This window comes from Rana temporaria, chromosome 8, assembly GCF_905171775.1.
Source record: "Rana temporaria chromosome 8, aRanTem1.1, whole genome shotgun sequence".
Classification (NCBI taxonomy): Eukaryota; Metazoa; Chordata; class Amphibia; order Anura; family Ranidae; genus Rana; species Rana temporaria.
Window position 1 is genome coordinate 78,645,334 of NC_053496.1, and position 15,515 is coordinate 78,660,848.

Consider the following 15,515-nt stretch of genomic DNA (forward strand, 5'->3'; position numbering starts at 1 on the left):
CATGAAAAGCTAAGACACAAGCTGAAATCTATCAGAAATTAGAAAACAATCCTGGCACTTGTCAGTGCAATTGACTGGTTCAGTCTCGACTGATGGCCTATAAAAAAGTCTAATTTTCAAGGTGTCACACAAGAAACATCCCATGAAAGAGCTCTCTCAAGACCTTCGCAACCTTATTGTTGCAAAACATACTGATGGAATTGGTTACAGAAGGATTTCAATTTTGGGGCCCTTATCCAGAAATGGAAAGAACAACATTTTACCATAAACCAGCCAAGACCTGGAATTAGCAGGTACAATTGTTTCAAAGAAAAAAATAAGTAACACGCTCAACCACCATGCCCTGTATGCATCACTATTAGTGCTTTCTGTTTTACGCTTATATTCATCTACAGGCTTGCCCTTAATGTATTCCAATGTCAGTTCATCATCTAGACAAGCATCAAGTGCTGTGACAAGCATTTCATAACTATCTGGTAAGCCACTTAGTTATAGTGCTGCAACATGAAAATCCTGTATTTCTTCGCCTATACCTCTCAGACATTCAGCCATTTCCAAGGTGTGCCTTATGTAATTCTGCATATCCTGACCTTTCATCAGCTTGATTTGGTCTAGCTTTCTAATCAAATACACTTTTTTTTTGTCAGGAAGGGCATGCCAGTAGACAACATGGTTACTCAAGACGGACTTATGTGCCTCTTGACAGGCTAGTTTATGCTTCCTCTGGTAGACCTAAGAATTTGGATAATACTTAGCATTGGTGTGCTAGCACATGTGCATACGCAGGCTCATCACCATGCTCATGTGCACTTGTGACAGATGTTGGTGCCAAATGGGCTATTTAAACTGTCAGTGCACACGAAAAAGTCCTGCTTTGTCTATCAGTCTTCCCTGTACCCCGTGATTTTGCATCCTGATTTCAGTTGCTGACCCGACTTCTCTGACCACTCTCTGAACTCTGCCTGCACCGACCTGGCTTGTCCTTGACCTCCGCTGTTGTTGCTTCATTTGCTTCTCTTCCACTGATTGGCTCCTGACCCGACTTGTACCCAGACCACGCTCTTGCCTGCTCCTCTGTACCTTATCCGTCTTGCCAGTGTACAACCTGGCTTGCCTGACTCTGCTAATGTTCCTGACATTTCCAGTACTTGCCTTACATCCTGCTGTGACTGCTGTTCTACAGTCTGCTACCAGTGCATGCCTCTCCCACCCACTGTCACCAGTACCAGCCTGCTTCAGTCTGCCATTCACTAGCTTTCTACCAGCCCGCCTGCTCCACTGAAAGACTGCTGACAACCTCTCCTGCCTGGTGTGGATACCTGCTCTGCTATTTTCAAGATCCTCAGGCACTTGTGCCACTCTGCACTCCTGCGTCTTCTGTTCACACTACCAGGGGCTCCAAGTCAGAGGTGTAAGAGGGGTCTTTCTCATCATTTCAGGCTTTGCTTCCTGGTATGTGATATTATTGCTGAGATTAACTCTTTCATACACCTTTTTTAATCCTTCCCACATTTCTTTAGCTGTTTCATGCTTATAAATATGTATGATTTGATCATCTTCTGTGCTAAGAGAGATTGTGCTCTGAGCTTTTTAGTCTTTCTCTATTCACTCATCTGAAGGGTGTTCTGGCCTGAATTCATTTTTACATTTCCATGTACCTTCTCTTATTAGTAGCATTTTCATCTTGAATTTACAAGACTGGTAGTTCTGGTTTGTCAGCTGCAAAAAAGCTTTAATTTGCAAACCTGTGTTACTGCCAATTTTATTTTACTCCGATGCAGTCATCTTTCTCTTGCTGTATCTTGCACTTATTTGCTGTCGCTGGCTATAACTGGGCTATGGCTGGTTTCTCAGCTTTTTTCTCTGGGTGGGTGTCTGGGCTATACTTGGACCCATAACCTGTTAGAAATTGTGTATATAGCCCTACAGAACAGACAGACAGTGCATAGTCCACATGGGCTTTGCTGCTTAACTGCAGACCAGAAACAGGAACTTTTAATATACAGAAGACAGAGACTTTAACCACAAAGATCAGCTACAAATGTATAAACATTGCCATCTACTGGTTGATGTACATGAACACTGTTTTCCAACAATACACCAGCATTTAAAGTCATTGTGTCTGTATTATGTGTTAGAACAGGGTATTTTCCCAAATTTTCACACCTTGCATCTTGCATGAATGAACTATCATTCTATAATGGTTGGTTATTCCTGTTCTGGGAAATGTTGGAATATTCATGACACTCATTAATACTTTGAAAGCTACATGGAAAAAGCATTTTCACAAACATGCATTCATTGTCTTCTCTTACTCCTTTGCGTGAAGGGATCCAGGCTTTAATTGTGAGCGGTGGTGAGAAGGGGGATGGCCCCTCTCAGTACCCTAAAAGTGATTGGCAGCTGTAGAGCCACAGGGATCACTTTTACAAGACAGCCAATTGCCAGAAACCATGATCTTGTAATACTAATTTGCTAGACATTTTTTATTTGTCTGGTGGTCAGCAAGTGGTTAATATTTCATGACTGATTCTATCTTTATATAAACACAGTGGTTCATAGACACAAAATAAATGTTGCCAAACTGAGCAACTTCCGATACTCAAACCCAAATACTTACTCATTATCCTTATTTTTTTATTTTGCAGTTACAATGTTAGAACTGGTTAAACTTGTTTTGACAAATTCAATACTGGACACCCCTTCCTGCCCAGGCAAATTTTCATCTTTCAGCACTGTTGCACTTTGAATAACATTTTTATCATTTTTTTTCATACAAATAGAGCTTTCCTTTTGTGGTAATTAATCTCCACTGGGTGTTTTATTTTTTGCAAAATAAACAAAAAAAGACCGAACATTTTGAGAAAAAAAATGATTTTCTTCATTTCTATTATACATTTTTGCAAATAAATAATCCTTCATAAATTCAGGCAAAAATTTATTTTGCTACTTTTTTTGCTGAAAATTACCCAAATCAGTGTATATTATGTAGTCTGTAGGAAAGGTATAGAATCCATAAACTATGGTATATATCTGAAAATGAATCAATCCTGATGCACTGGCAGTCTATTTAATTTATTGAGGCCCAAGAACACCAGAATAGTATAAATATGTCCCAAATGACCTCTTTTTGGAAAATAGATAGTCCAAGGTATTTAGTATGAAGTGAGTTTTTTGAAGTTGTAATTTTTTGACACAATTCTTTTGAAAATTAAGAAATGTAAACATTTTTCATCTAATAACATGGTACAGATGGGCTGTAATTGTCTCTGTCTGTACCATGTGATCACTATGATCAATCACAGCTAGCAACACAATTGTACACAATGGATGGCATAAAAAAGAGCCATTGATTGGTTACAATTGTCATGTGATCTGCTGTGATTGGTCACAGCGATCACATGGTACTGGCATCAGGCCAGTACACTGATCAGTTATTGGATGTGTCCAGTGAACACAGCCGGTGACAGATCATACTGCAGTGCGGCCCTAGAGCCATGCACAAGGCATGTTCTGGGAGGACATCATATGATGTTCACCTTGATCAACAAAACATTTTTTAACGTAACCAGTCTCCGCCCAGCCTATAGCAAAATTACAGCCGGATGGGAAGTGGCTAAGTAAAAATAATTATGTGTAATTGATACAACAGAAATGTAACTGCATTTTATAAATGTATTGGTTATCACAAATGACATTTTAAAATTTGACTCAGAGCGCCTTGTGAAAGTATTTTTCCTGTTTTGCTGCATTACATACCAGAATTTTTTTTTTTTTTTGAGGCTTTGTATAATGTGATGCACACACAATGCTTAAGAGTTTGAAGATGCAAAATATTACTTAGAAGCAAACAATAATTAAAACAACACAGACATTTTGAGTGTGCAAACGTAATACCTCCCAGACGTTAGATCTTTCTAGTGCCACGATTTGCTGCAATTACAGCTGGAGTCTCTTTTTTTCTAAGCACATCTAGTCACTAGGGGCCAGATCCACAAATATCCTGCGTAACTTAAATCTTCCGATTTAAGTTACACTGCCGCAAAATTTCTACCTAAGTGCCCGATCCACAAAGCACTTACCTTGAAATTTGCGGCGGTGTAACTTAAATGTGTCCGGCGCAAGGCGTGCCGAATCTAATGGGGCGAGTCCCATTTAAATTAGGCGCGCTCCTGCGCCGGACGTACTGCGCATGCTCCGTCGGGTAACTTACCCGACGTGCATTGCGCTAACAGACGTCGCTCCGACGTCATTTGCTTAGACGTTAACATAAATGGCGTCCAGCACCATTCACGGACGTCTTACGCAAACGACGTAGATTATAAAATGTTGACGCGGGAACGACGGCCATACTTAATAGGACTTAGCCCTATTTTTACACGGCGTAACTCGACGTAAACGACGTAGATTTAGTGCGACGGGCCCGTCGGAACGTTCGTGGATCGCCGTAAGTGTTCATTTGCATATTCTAGGCCGGCCGCAATGGCCTCGCCACCTAGCGGCCGGCCTAGAATTGCATCATTAAGATCCGACAGTGTAATTCAATTACACATGTCGGATCTTCTGCCTATCTATGGTAAACTGATTCTGTGGATCAGTTCCATAGATAGAAACAGGGATATGACGGCGTATCAGTAGATATGCCGGCGTATCCCTTTTGTGGATAACCCCCCAGGATTTTTACTCATTATTTAAAGGAACACTAAAGTCATTTACCCAACATTTTTTGGGTAAAATAACAAACATGTTATACTTACCTCCACTGTGCAGCTCGTTTTGCACAGGGTGTCCCCGAACCCGGTGTTCTGGGGTCCCTCGGTGGCTGTCTCAGCTCCTCCTCGCCAATGGCTGTGCTGCTATCAATCCGTCCAACATAGCCAATCAACGGCCAGGCTGGGAACCGAACAGGATGACGGGGACGCGCGGTGCTGTAGGATGTTTTTTCACCTTAATGCATTAAGGTGAAAAAAAACATTTACCTGTACAACCCCTTTAAGTTATATAGAGTGTGTTGGTGTACAGCAACCTTCAAATCATGTTACAGATTCCCAATCAATTTGAGGTCTAGGCTTTGACTAGGTTATTCCAAGACATTTATTGTAAATATGTTTACCTTCAAACCACTCCAGTGTAGCTTTAGCAGTATGTTTAGGATTATAGTCTGATCTTTTGTATGTTTATGATCCATTTTACTGTCCAAGGCTCAAATATCCATCAGACTGATACAAGAACTACCCTGTATTTAGTGCCATCCATCGCTCCTTCAATCCTGACCAGTTTTCTGGTCCCTGCTTATAAAAAGCATGATGCTGCCATTCCCATGCTTCACTGCGTGAATGGTATTCTCAGGGTGATGGGAAGTGCTGGGTTTTTGGAAACACATAGGGGTCAATTCACAAAGATAAACGTTATCGCTTTCCCCTAGTAGATAAATTACCGCCCCTTATCTAACGCTAGTAACCATGGTATTCACGAAAGCTTCAATCGTTATTTAATGTAGTCGGTATGGTTGTCAACTGACTCGTTATCCAATCGTTATGGTTACGTTTCTAACGTAAATCTCATTTAGAAGAACGGTATTCTAACGAATCAATCGTTAATTTAACGTCCCAAAGCGTAATAATAACGTCTACGTTCGTTAATTAACGCCGGAGAGATGCATTCTGGGAGCAGAAGGGGAGGAGAATAGTTCATCCTAACCACGTGTTTCCTCTGCAATTGCGTCCTTTGACCCGGATGCGGAAAAGTAAATAAAAGAAAACACACCTGGAGCTCGAGCGCGTGATGTGGAAAACACAGCAGCAGCAGCAGCAAACATGAGGCCGAGTCTAAGATCGCTGTTTGAACAAATTGTAAGTATAAATCTGTGTTGTAATTTACAGCCAGGGAGGACGGGAGGGCGGCTTGTGTTTGAGGGGTTGACGGAAGAATGTATAGTTAGGATAAAATTAATGTATATTTTCTTTCCAGGTGAATTCGCCCATCAAACAGTCAGAAGAACATTCAAGCTCCAATGAGGTGTGTATATAGATATTTGGCAGATAAGTTTTTGCATTGTAGCTTACTAACCTTTATTTTTTTTTTAATTAGGAAAATGACAATAATGGATCTGTCAAGTCAGTGGGTCATGTACCCGGAAATCTAGCTGCTATGGTGGTAAGTGAGCCGCAATTCTTTCTGTCCCTCTTGCTCGATGTCTCCCTGTTTTAACCCCTTTTTTAGAAGTGCAATATTATAAAATAACTTGATTAACGAGATTCTCTGTGTGTGTGTGTGTGTGTGTGCGTGTGTGTGTGTGTGTGTGTGTGCGTCTCTCTGTGTGTGTGTGTGTGTGTCTCTTTGTGTGTGTGTGTGTCTGTCTGTGTGTCTCTCTCTCTCTCTCTCTCTGTCTGTCTGTCTGTCTGTCTGTGTCTGTGTGTGTCTCTCTCTCTCTCTCTCTCTCTCTCTCTCTCTCTCTGTCTGTGTCTCTAGTGTTTACCACAATGACCAAAAAGTTCACTTTTAGTCTCATCTGACTAAAGAGCCCCCTGACAAGTGTTTGGGGAGCCAAGCACATGCCATTTGGTGAACTAAAAACTTGTATTTCTTTTGTGGCTTTTTTTCTGGCTACTCATCCATAAAGCCCTGCTCTGTGGACTGTATTGTTTAAAACAGGTGTCAACAACCAGTCAATTGCGATCTACTGGTCAATTGTGGGCAAGTGACTGGTAGATCACAAGCTTGTCTCTGCCTGCCAACTTGCAACTGGCAGAGCTGTGCAGGAAAACAGTGAGCAGCCCAGAAGTTATCATAAGCCAATCCTAGCCAGCAAAGGCATTCCCTGCCCCGCAGCATGCCCTTTGCTTATGTGCAGCTGCAGGGCAGGGAATGCCCCTGCTGCATATAACAGCTTTCAGATGGGATAGCTCAGGTGGATTTGGGCTCTTGCCCAAAGGCGCCTGAGCTCATCTCCAGAGTGGTGTATCCTCTTGACATGCCAGTGGTGTGCCTCCATGATTCCCCCAGTGATGTACCCCTCAGACCTCCCCAGTACTGGGCCCCCCTGAGGTCCCCCAGTGGTGTGCCTCCCTGACAACCCCCAGTGGTGTGCCACCAGGAAAAAGAAAAAAATGCTTCACCCCAGGGATCTTTGATCTCTTCCATGTTGTCCAGGTAGATTGTCACCTCTCAAAGGTTGCCTATCCCTGGATTAAATGATAAGTTCTCCATAATTTTGTCTTTGACCTGCTTGGGGAGCTCCTAGGTCCTCATGTCGCTTGCTTAATGGTGTTGCAGACTTGGAGGTCTTTCAGTGATACTTTGATCGCACATAAGTTGACCTCACATAATTATCTAATTATGGGACTTCTGAAGTAAATTAGCTCAATCACATCTTATTTAGAGGTTTCATAGCAAACGGGAGAATACTTAGGCACACTCAAAGTTTCTGTTTTTTTGTCAAAGGCATGTTGTGTACATGACATGGTACAAAGCCACCCAATTTTTTTTTTCATTTTCAGGTTGTAATGAAACAAAACAGGAAAAAATCCAAGGGGGGGGGGGGGATACTTTTACAAGGAACTGTACTTCTATAACTTGAAACAATAGCATGGTAACATCAAGTATTAACCATATGTCGCTTTTAGAAGCTACATATGCCTTATAGAGGTAAGGATTATTTATAATTACCTGCTGTATTATTGATGTTTTAAGGTGGTTTTTAAATTGTATTTTTTGTTTTACTACAGTCAGTACCTGTGGGTTATTGGTATTGGCTTTGGATCGTGACACTAGGTACAATGTTTGTTTTTTTGCCACTATCTAAAATACATTTCATATTTTATATATGCTAACATCAGATCAGCTCTTTGCCCCTGATGGTGACAATTATGGCTATGTTTTCGGCCTTTGTGTTTGCTATCTGGATATAATTGTTGTGCAGTAATACATTTGATCTGCTGATATCCCCGAGTTTAGACGTGGTTTCCGGCTTGCCTGTTTTTCGACTCTGAGATGCACGAATCAGAGCGGACGGACGATGCCGATGTATCCAATAGACAGAGAGGAGGGGAGATATAATCTGCATACCTACGCCGGGCAGTCGTGCCCTCAGTTAAAGTCAATTAGTGAAGAAAAAGGTCAGGGCGTGGCTACATTGGCGTGACTGTAACCAGGAAGTGACGAATGCGCTCCACGATCAGCTGGCCCAAACAAGGAAGTATTCCAGCGCTGCGTTTAGCAACACAGTAGTCTTTTTGTACCAGAGGATAGCAGTGATTTCATTCCTTACTATACGCTCATTAACAGTGTATATTTTGTACGTGCATTTGAAACGGGGGATTGTTGCATTTGGGTTACTGTATTTATTGGCGTATAATACTCACTTTTTTACCCTGAAAAGAGAGCAAACTGTGCCTGTGTGTTATACGCAGGGGACTGTGGAAAGTTTTTTTCCTGAAGATTCCCTCTTAAAGTTAAGATGCATGTTATACGCAAATAAATACGGTACTTATATTTAATTAAAGCAGGATTACGCTATTTTAGTGTTTGTTGTGTCTTTATATGAACTTATGTGGAATTTAACCTATGCAGCCCCCACTGCTGATGACGGGCGTCCGAGTGAGTGAGCATATTACCATTCAAGGCCCATATTTCTCATCTTTCTGGTGAGTTTGTAGCCCAGAGGGGGAGAGTGCCTCACGTGTGGTGAAGATTGGGAGAAGGTGTAGGGTGCACTACTCCATTATCTAGAAGCGCTCCCCAACTTAGGATTGTCTGTTGCCACGTCATCACTCAAATGTCTATATGCAATTGGACATATATCCAATCTTAGTGCTGTTTTATCATTTGGACTTTGATCCAGGACTTGATATCTTTGTTTTATTTACGTACTTTATGAGTTTACTCATTTTGGACGGCTGCTGCTTTGCTTGTATCACACTCTATACTGTGATATACGTTTTTGTCTGTTTAAACATTTCCAATCACTTATTTTTATTATTTAATTATTTAATTGTTTAATTATTAGGAGAAAGCTCAGAGATTGGTACTTTATCATTGGCGCCTGGAAGTGCATTGTAGGCCTTTTTTTGCACATTTCTGCTACATATTAACCATATGTGCTTAAACTATTAATATTTATAACATATATTACATTTGTTAAGCTATTGCCATTTGTTGTAGAAGGAACACATATTCAGTTTACAAAAATAATATAACTATCACCATAATTTACAATGTATTTGTTCAATGTTGCAAAAATTATACTTTACATTACCGCTATATTTAGTAATTCCCTGTGGAACTGGCATGATATTACATTCTGTTTATTAATGAGGAGATATGTCACTATACTTACTGTGACTGTAATCAATCATCAAAATCATATTAGGTGGGAGACAGTTTGTTACATATTGTTCTAAGTACTTACAGATCTTTGCATTTCTCTAAAGCGATTTATTCATTATTTTAAATATACTTATCAATAATTTCTCTGATTTTGAGGTTTGCAAAACCTAAATGATTGTCATAAATCCAATCTCCGGTGTACATTATACATCAAAGGAAAGTAGATTAATAGGAAATACATAGTCAATGTATCAGAATCAATATTACATATTCCACAAATGTATCTTAAAGCGGGGGTTCACCCTAAAAAAAACATTATATTGAGCTCACTTCCGACATTGACAGTATGCTGATCTTTTTTTTTTTTTGCCGTACATACCGTTGCATTGTTATTCCCCCTCCCCCCGGCTTCCGGGTAGTGAATCCCGCGGGAGTGGCCGTTCCTATGCACAGGCTAAGTGATTGACTTATGACAAAATCTTCCCCCCAGCGCATACGGCCAGGTCACGAGTTGCCGAAAGAAGCCGGACTGCGAGTCGGCTCTATACGGCACCTGCGCACCGACGTTCGGCTTCTTTCGGCAACTTGTGATGTGGCCGTATGCGCCGGGGGGAAGCTTTTGTCATACGTCAATCACATTGCCTGTGCATAGGAAAGCCCACTACCTGGAAGCCGGGGGGGAAAATAACGATACAACGGTATGTACGGCAAAAAATTTATAAAAAAAGATCAGCATACTGTCAATGTCGGAAGTGAGCTCAATGTAATGTTAGAATTTTTTTTAGGGTGAACTCCCCGCTTTAAAGTGGTTGCAAACCTCAGACATGTAAAATATACAAAGCACATCCTTCTTTTGGATGTACTAGCCTAAATTCAAGGCACTGAGTGTGGTTCCTCTCCAATCTCTTCTCTATATGCTATATGGTTGCAGATAAACAAGTAAACCTATGTAGGGGGATTTGTTTAATCTCTGTGTATCATATATATATATATATGTATATATATATATATATATATATATATATATATATATATATATATATATATATATATATATATATATATATGACAAATAAATCGCTTTAGAGAAATGCAAAGATCTGTAAGTACTTAGAAAAATATGGAACACACTGTCTCCCACCTAATTTGATTTTGATGATTGATTACAGTCACAGTAAGAAAAGTGACATATCTCCTCATTAATAAACAGAATATAATATCATGCCAGTTCATATTTCTACAAGTATGAAAAAAACAGCCCACTAGACATGCTGGTAGGTAAATTGGATCTCGTCCAAATTGGCCCAGTATATATCTATATCTGTGTGTATGACTGTGTGTCCCTAGCGTGTCATGATCCTACGGGGTAAAAAATGACCGCACCAGCCAAGCAGATACTGGCTGGAAAAAGCGCCCAGAGGCGATTCAGTTCGCATGCGTTGCGCTATACAAGTTATTCATTCATTCATTCATTCATTCTATGATCTTTACTTTATTCAGTGAGATTTACTTTAACCAGTAATAAAAAAAAAAAAAAAACAGCACTACTCCAAAGCATCATGAACCTGAAACTTCAACATTATAATAAATAGTGAGAACCCTCAGAATCATGAACTGGGTAGGCAAGCTGTTAATGGAAAAATATATTCTGTATTATTTTCTTTATTTTTCCTATAAAATGCAACAGTACCATGGCAAAGCTCTACAGAATGCCAAATCTTGGAATGATAAGGCAAGCTAAAAATGAAGAGACATACTTATTATTATCAATATGCACTGGGTAGTAAGGTCAATGTTTTCAGAATTTTTTTTTAGGAATGGTGGCCTGGATATTAACAGAAAAATGCCCACTAGTTGACAACTTTTTTAGACAAGGATCGTCAATTTGAAGACGATGGCAGGTGATCTGTAAACTGTTATATAAGGACTTTAAGCATAAACCCAAAAGATGACTGATTACATGTTCTCTGTAAGACACACATATATTATATTATACATGTGACTTTGTATATATGTCCTTCTATTTTCACTCTTGATGAAGCCAGAAATGTCAAATTATGTTGAGTTTAGGTTTTGAAAAATTTGTCTTGGAAACTTTTAATAGCACATGAATTTTGAGGGGGGGGGAGTGAAGAGACAAGGTAGATTTATTTTTTAGAAAATAAAATCATTTGTGTGGATTTACTAAAACTGGAGAGTTCAAAATCTGGTGAAGTACTGCTTAGAAACCAACTTCCATTGTTTTTGTTTGTGTTAAAGCTTAATTGAACATGCTGAAGTTACCATGCACAGCTATACCAGATTTTGTACACTCAAGTTTTAGTAAATCAACCCATAGAATGTATGTGCCAGTGAGGATAGATGTTTTTATTTAGTTGGATGGAGATAAAGTCCATAAACTATTACTGTGCTCTTTGTAGGTAATAAGCCACAATATTAAGCCACATGAGTTACAGTTATATTTTATTTATATCCATAATAAAAGTGCAGTTTTGCTTAGTCGTAATGGGTTTGGTGTGCAGTGATATGGGCGCATCATCAAAAGTAGCCTTAGCAATTACTATTGTAACCACCACACCTAATCACTGCTAAGCTGCAATATATTCAATGTTTTTATTTTCTTGGGTTTAGACTCACTATAATAACAGCCCACATACTCCCATATATAATTATTTGTGAGCGACTGATTGTAAGGCCCCTTTCACACTGGGGCGTGAGGTGCGGTGTCGGTAAAGCGCCACTATTTTTTAGCGGGGCGATTTACCGCTAATTTCGCACCGCTATTCGGCCACTAGCGGGATGGTTTTACCCCCACTAGCGGCCGAGAAAGGGTTAAAACCAACCGCAATGCGCCTCTGCAGAGGTGAAGAAGAGCGGTGAAGGAGCAGTATACACACCGCTCCTTCACTGCTTCAAAGATGCGACTAGCAGGACTTTTTTAATGTCCTGCTAGCGCACTGATCCAGTCTGAAAGCCCTCGGGCTTTCACACTAAAGAAACAGCAGCTGCTGTTTCAGGTCGGTTTGCAGGTGCTATTTTTAGCGCAATAGGAAATGACACTTGTAAAAATGACACTTTAGGAAAACTACTGCAAAAAGAAAGAAGAAGCGAGTACATTTCTGAAACCCATATGTAAATGATTGTGGTTCAATTCTAAGGTAAACATGTAAAGTGAAAATGTTTCTGAGAGTGGTGTGCATCATACATCTCAAGTTCAATATTTGAAATTTTCATTTTTTTTTTCCCCTGCCAATGACGTTTTATTTTTTAAAAGCATTCCTAAATCACGTCTCTTAGAAAAATGATAACGTGGTAGCACTTGCTTCTAGCTCTTTATTTAAGATAGTTTTTCTATTTTCTATAAAATGAGTGATGTGGTGTGAAACGACTAAATAACCATGACTTGAGCACTTTCATGAGCACAATGTTGTTTCATTTTAGGCCATTAAGAACTAAAATATTTTTGCTCTAGTAGAATTTAAATGAATAGTGCTTGCAACAAAGCATTCAGGTTTATACTAAGTGCACTCTGCTCCTTCTGTTACATTTTTAGTAGACACTAGGTTTAAAAATGGGATGAGGTCTGCAATATATATATATATATATATATATATATATATATATATATATATATATATATATATATATATATATATATATATACATACACACAGTATCTGACAAAAGTGATTACACCTCTCACATTTTTGTAAATATTTTATTACATCTTTTCATGTGACAACACTGAAGAAATTACACTTTGCTACAACTCAACACACAGCCATTAATGTTTAAACCACTGGAAACAAAAGTGAGTACAGCCCTAAGTGAAAATGTCCACATTGGACCCAAAGTGTCAATATTTTGTGTGGCCACCATTGTTTTCCAGCACTGCCTTAACCCTCTTGGGCATGGAGTTCACCAGAGCTTCACAAGTTGCCACGGGAGTCCTCTTCCACAACTCCATGATGACGTCATGGAGCTGGTGGATGTTAAAGACCTTGCACTCCTCCACTTTACATTTGAGGATGTCCGACAGATGCTCAACAGAGTTTGGACACCCAGTGCTGCTGTGCCTGCAGTTTAGGATTGTCTCAAGTCCTGCTCTCTGCTCTGTGAAAGTGGGGCATTCCAGATATCTAAAGAGAGGATTCACCTACAGGACCATTGAGCTTTGGTCGGATTGTCAGCCAAAGGCCTTGGCTGGGTAATCAGCCAGAAGTGTAAGTGGCCATTCCTGTCTCCCTACTGATTTTTTTCATGTGATGGGTGGCATTGCTTGCTAAATAGGGAAGCTCCAGAGGGGAATTGAGGGTCTAATCTTGACCTTTCCTTAAAACATGACATTTTCCAAAAAAAATCTTAAAGCCTATTTCTCTGGAACCCCCGATAATTTTGACATTATAATTATGCATTTATTCAGGATATGTCCATTATTACCTAAAAACTGTATATAATAGTTTCACTTAAACCCAAAATGCCATTCCAATCAAGATCTAATTATAAAAAGTTATAAACAAAATACAATTCCTAAAGCTGTGATTAACTTTAATATGAAAATAATCACATTCCAGCTAATTTAATAATCATGTACAGTGTTTTTATTTTAAGAAAAAAAAGGATATTCATAAAGCAGAAAAAAAAATCACTGGTTCTAAACCAATCACTGCACTTGGAAGATTTGCTTGAACTAAGTGTTTGTTGAGTGTCAGATGCACTGATCTTTTTATTATTAATTAGAAATAGTCTACCTTGCTGCATTACCTTTCCTATGAGCTGGTAATCTGGTGTCAAAGTATATATATAATCCCTAACTGGATGACATTTATGCCCTGTACACACAATCAGTTCATCTGATGAAAACGGTCTGATGGATTTTTTCAACAGATATCCGATGAAGCTGACTGATGATCAGTCGTGCCTACACACCATCGGTTAAAAATTCGATCGTGTCCAATGCGGTGACGTAAAACACAAAGACGTGCAGAGAAAAATTAAGTTCAATGCGTCGACTTGATTCTGAGAATGCGTGGATTTTTAACCGATGGACGTGCCCACAGATGACCGTTTTTTTTCTATAGGTTTTTTAACCATCAGATAATAACAAGTTCCTAGTTTTTTGACTGATGGATAAAAAACCGATGGGGCCCACACACAATCGGTTCGTCTGATTAAAACGGTCCATCAGACCGTTTTCATCAGATGAACTGATCGTGTGTACGCGGCATTAGTTTTCTAATAAGCTTAAGGGTCTATTTATAAAAAAAAATCTGTATAGCCATCTCTCCAGCATATGTGAATGTGCATTCATTCTGTGTGAATTGTAAAAAAAATAATAATGTTATTAGGCTATTTTCTCATCTGAAACACATGTCTTTATTATGGGCAGTAGTAGAATACTGCATTAAGGCCACTAGATGCCGCTGAAGAGCATAGGAAATGTATATGTCTTTACAACAAGAGATATTTAAAGGAGAAGTCCAGGCAAAAACCTAACTAACCCTAAACCAGCTCTGTGTCACATTCTAAGCCTATTCTATCTAACCCTGTAAAGCATAACTCGCTGTACTTACCTATTCTGCACCAGCGTTCTCCAGCGGCGGATGCTGTGTGCAGGAGAGGACTGACAACGGCTGTAAAATCATTAGGTGACATCACCCATAGACTTACTATTGGACTTCCTTGTCGATGCCTCTCCTGTGCCCTCCTACACAGCGAAGCTGCGGCTGACAGCTGATGCTGGGGCCTGATTGGATTGGCTGCAGGATAGGTAAGTACAGAAATGTTTGCTTTACATGGTTAGGTAGATTAGGTTTAGAATGTGGCAGAGAGCAGGTTTAGAATTAGTTAGGTTTTAATAATCAATAGACAGTGTTGCGCTATAAAAAAAAAAAAAAAAAACAATAATAATAAAAGTGTAAATAAAAATGGTAATCAATAAATTGATTGCTCAGATTGATATTCACTGTATACACTATAAGTTAGGTTTTGCCTGGACTTCTTTAACAATTCTAGAAAACACTAAAATGAGCTAACCATACCTATAGCTCAGTGTTTCATGCTGCTCTTTTTTCTTCATTCATGAATCTCCACCTCACACTGTTTCAGCTACAGTACCTATTGCACCTTTCCTGGTGGTCCCCTAAAATGGTTTCCAGCTTCCTCAGCTCCCAGGTCAGCAGCTGAAA

General features: G+C 39.5%; 1 protein-coding gene and 1 long non-coding RNA gene across 7 annotated transcripts in view; one reads left to right on the plus strand and one right to left on the minus strand.

Moving 5' to 3' along the window:
- Positions 1-15,515, minus strand: part of PCDH15 (protocadherin related 15) — a 1,266,541-nt gene that overhangs the window by 991,073 nt on the left and 259,953 nt on the right. The gene's annotated exons all lie outside the window — the stretch shown is intronic.
- On the plus strand, positions 5,511-6,259 carry LOC120947087. Its single transcript, XR_005750821.1, has 3 exons — positions 5,511-5,852; positions 5,971-6,018; positions 6,091-6,259. It is a non-coding gene; the product is annotated as an uncharacterized LOC120947087 (long non-coding RNA).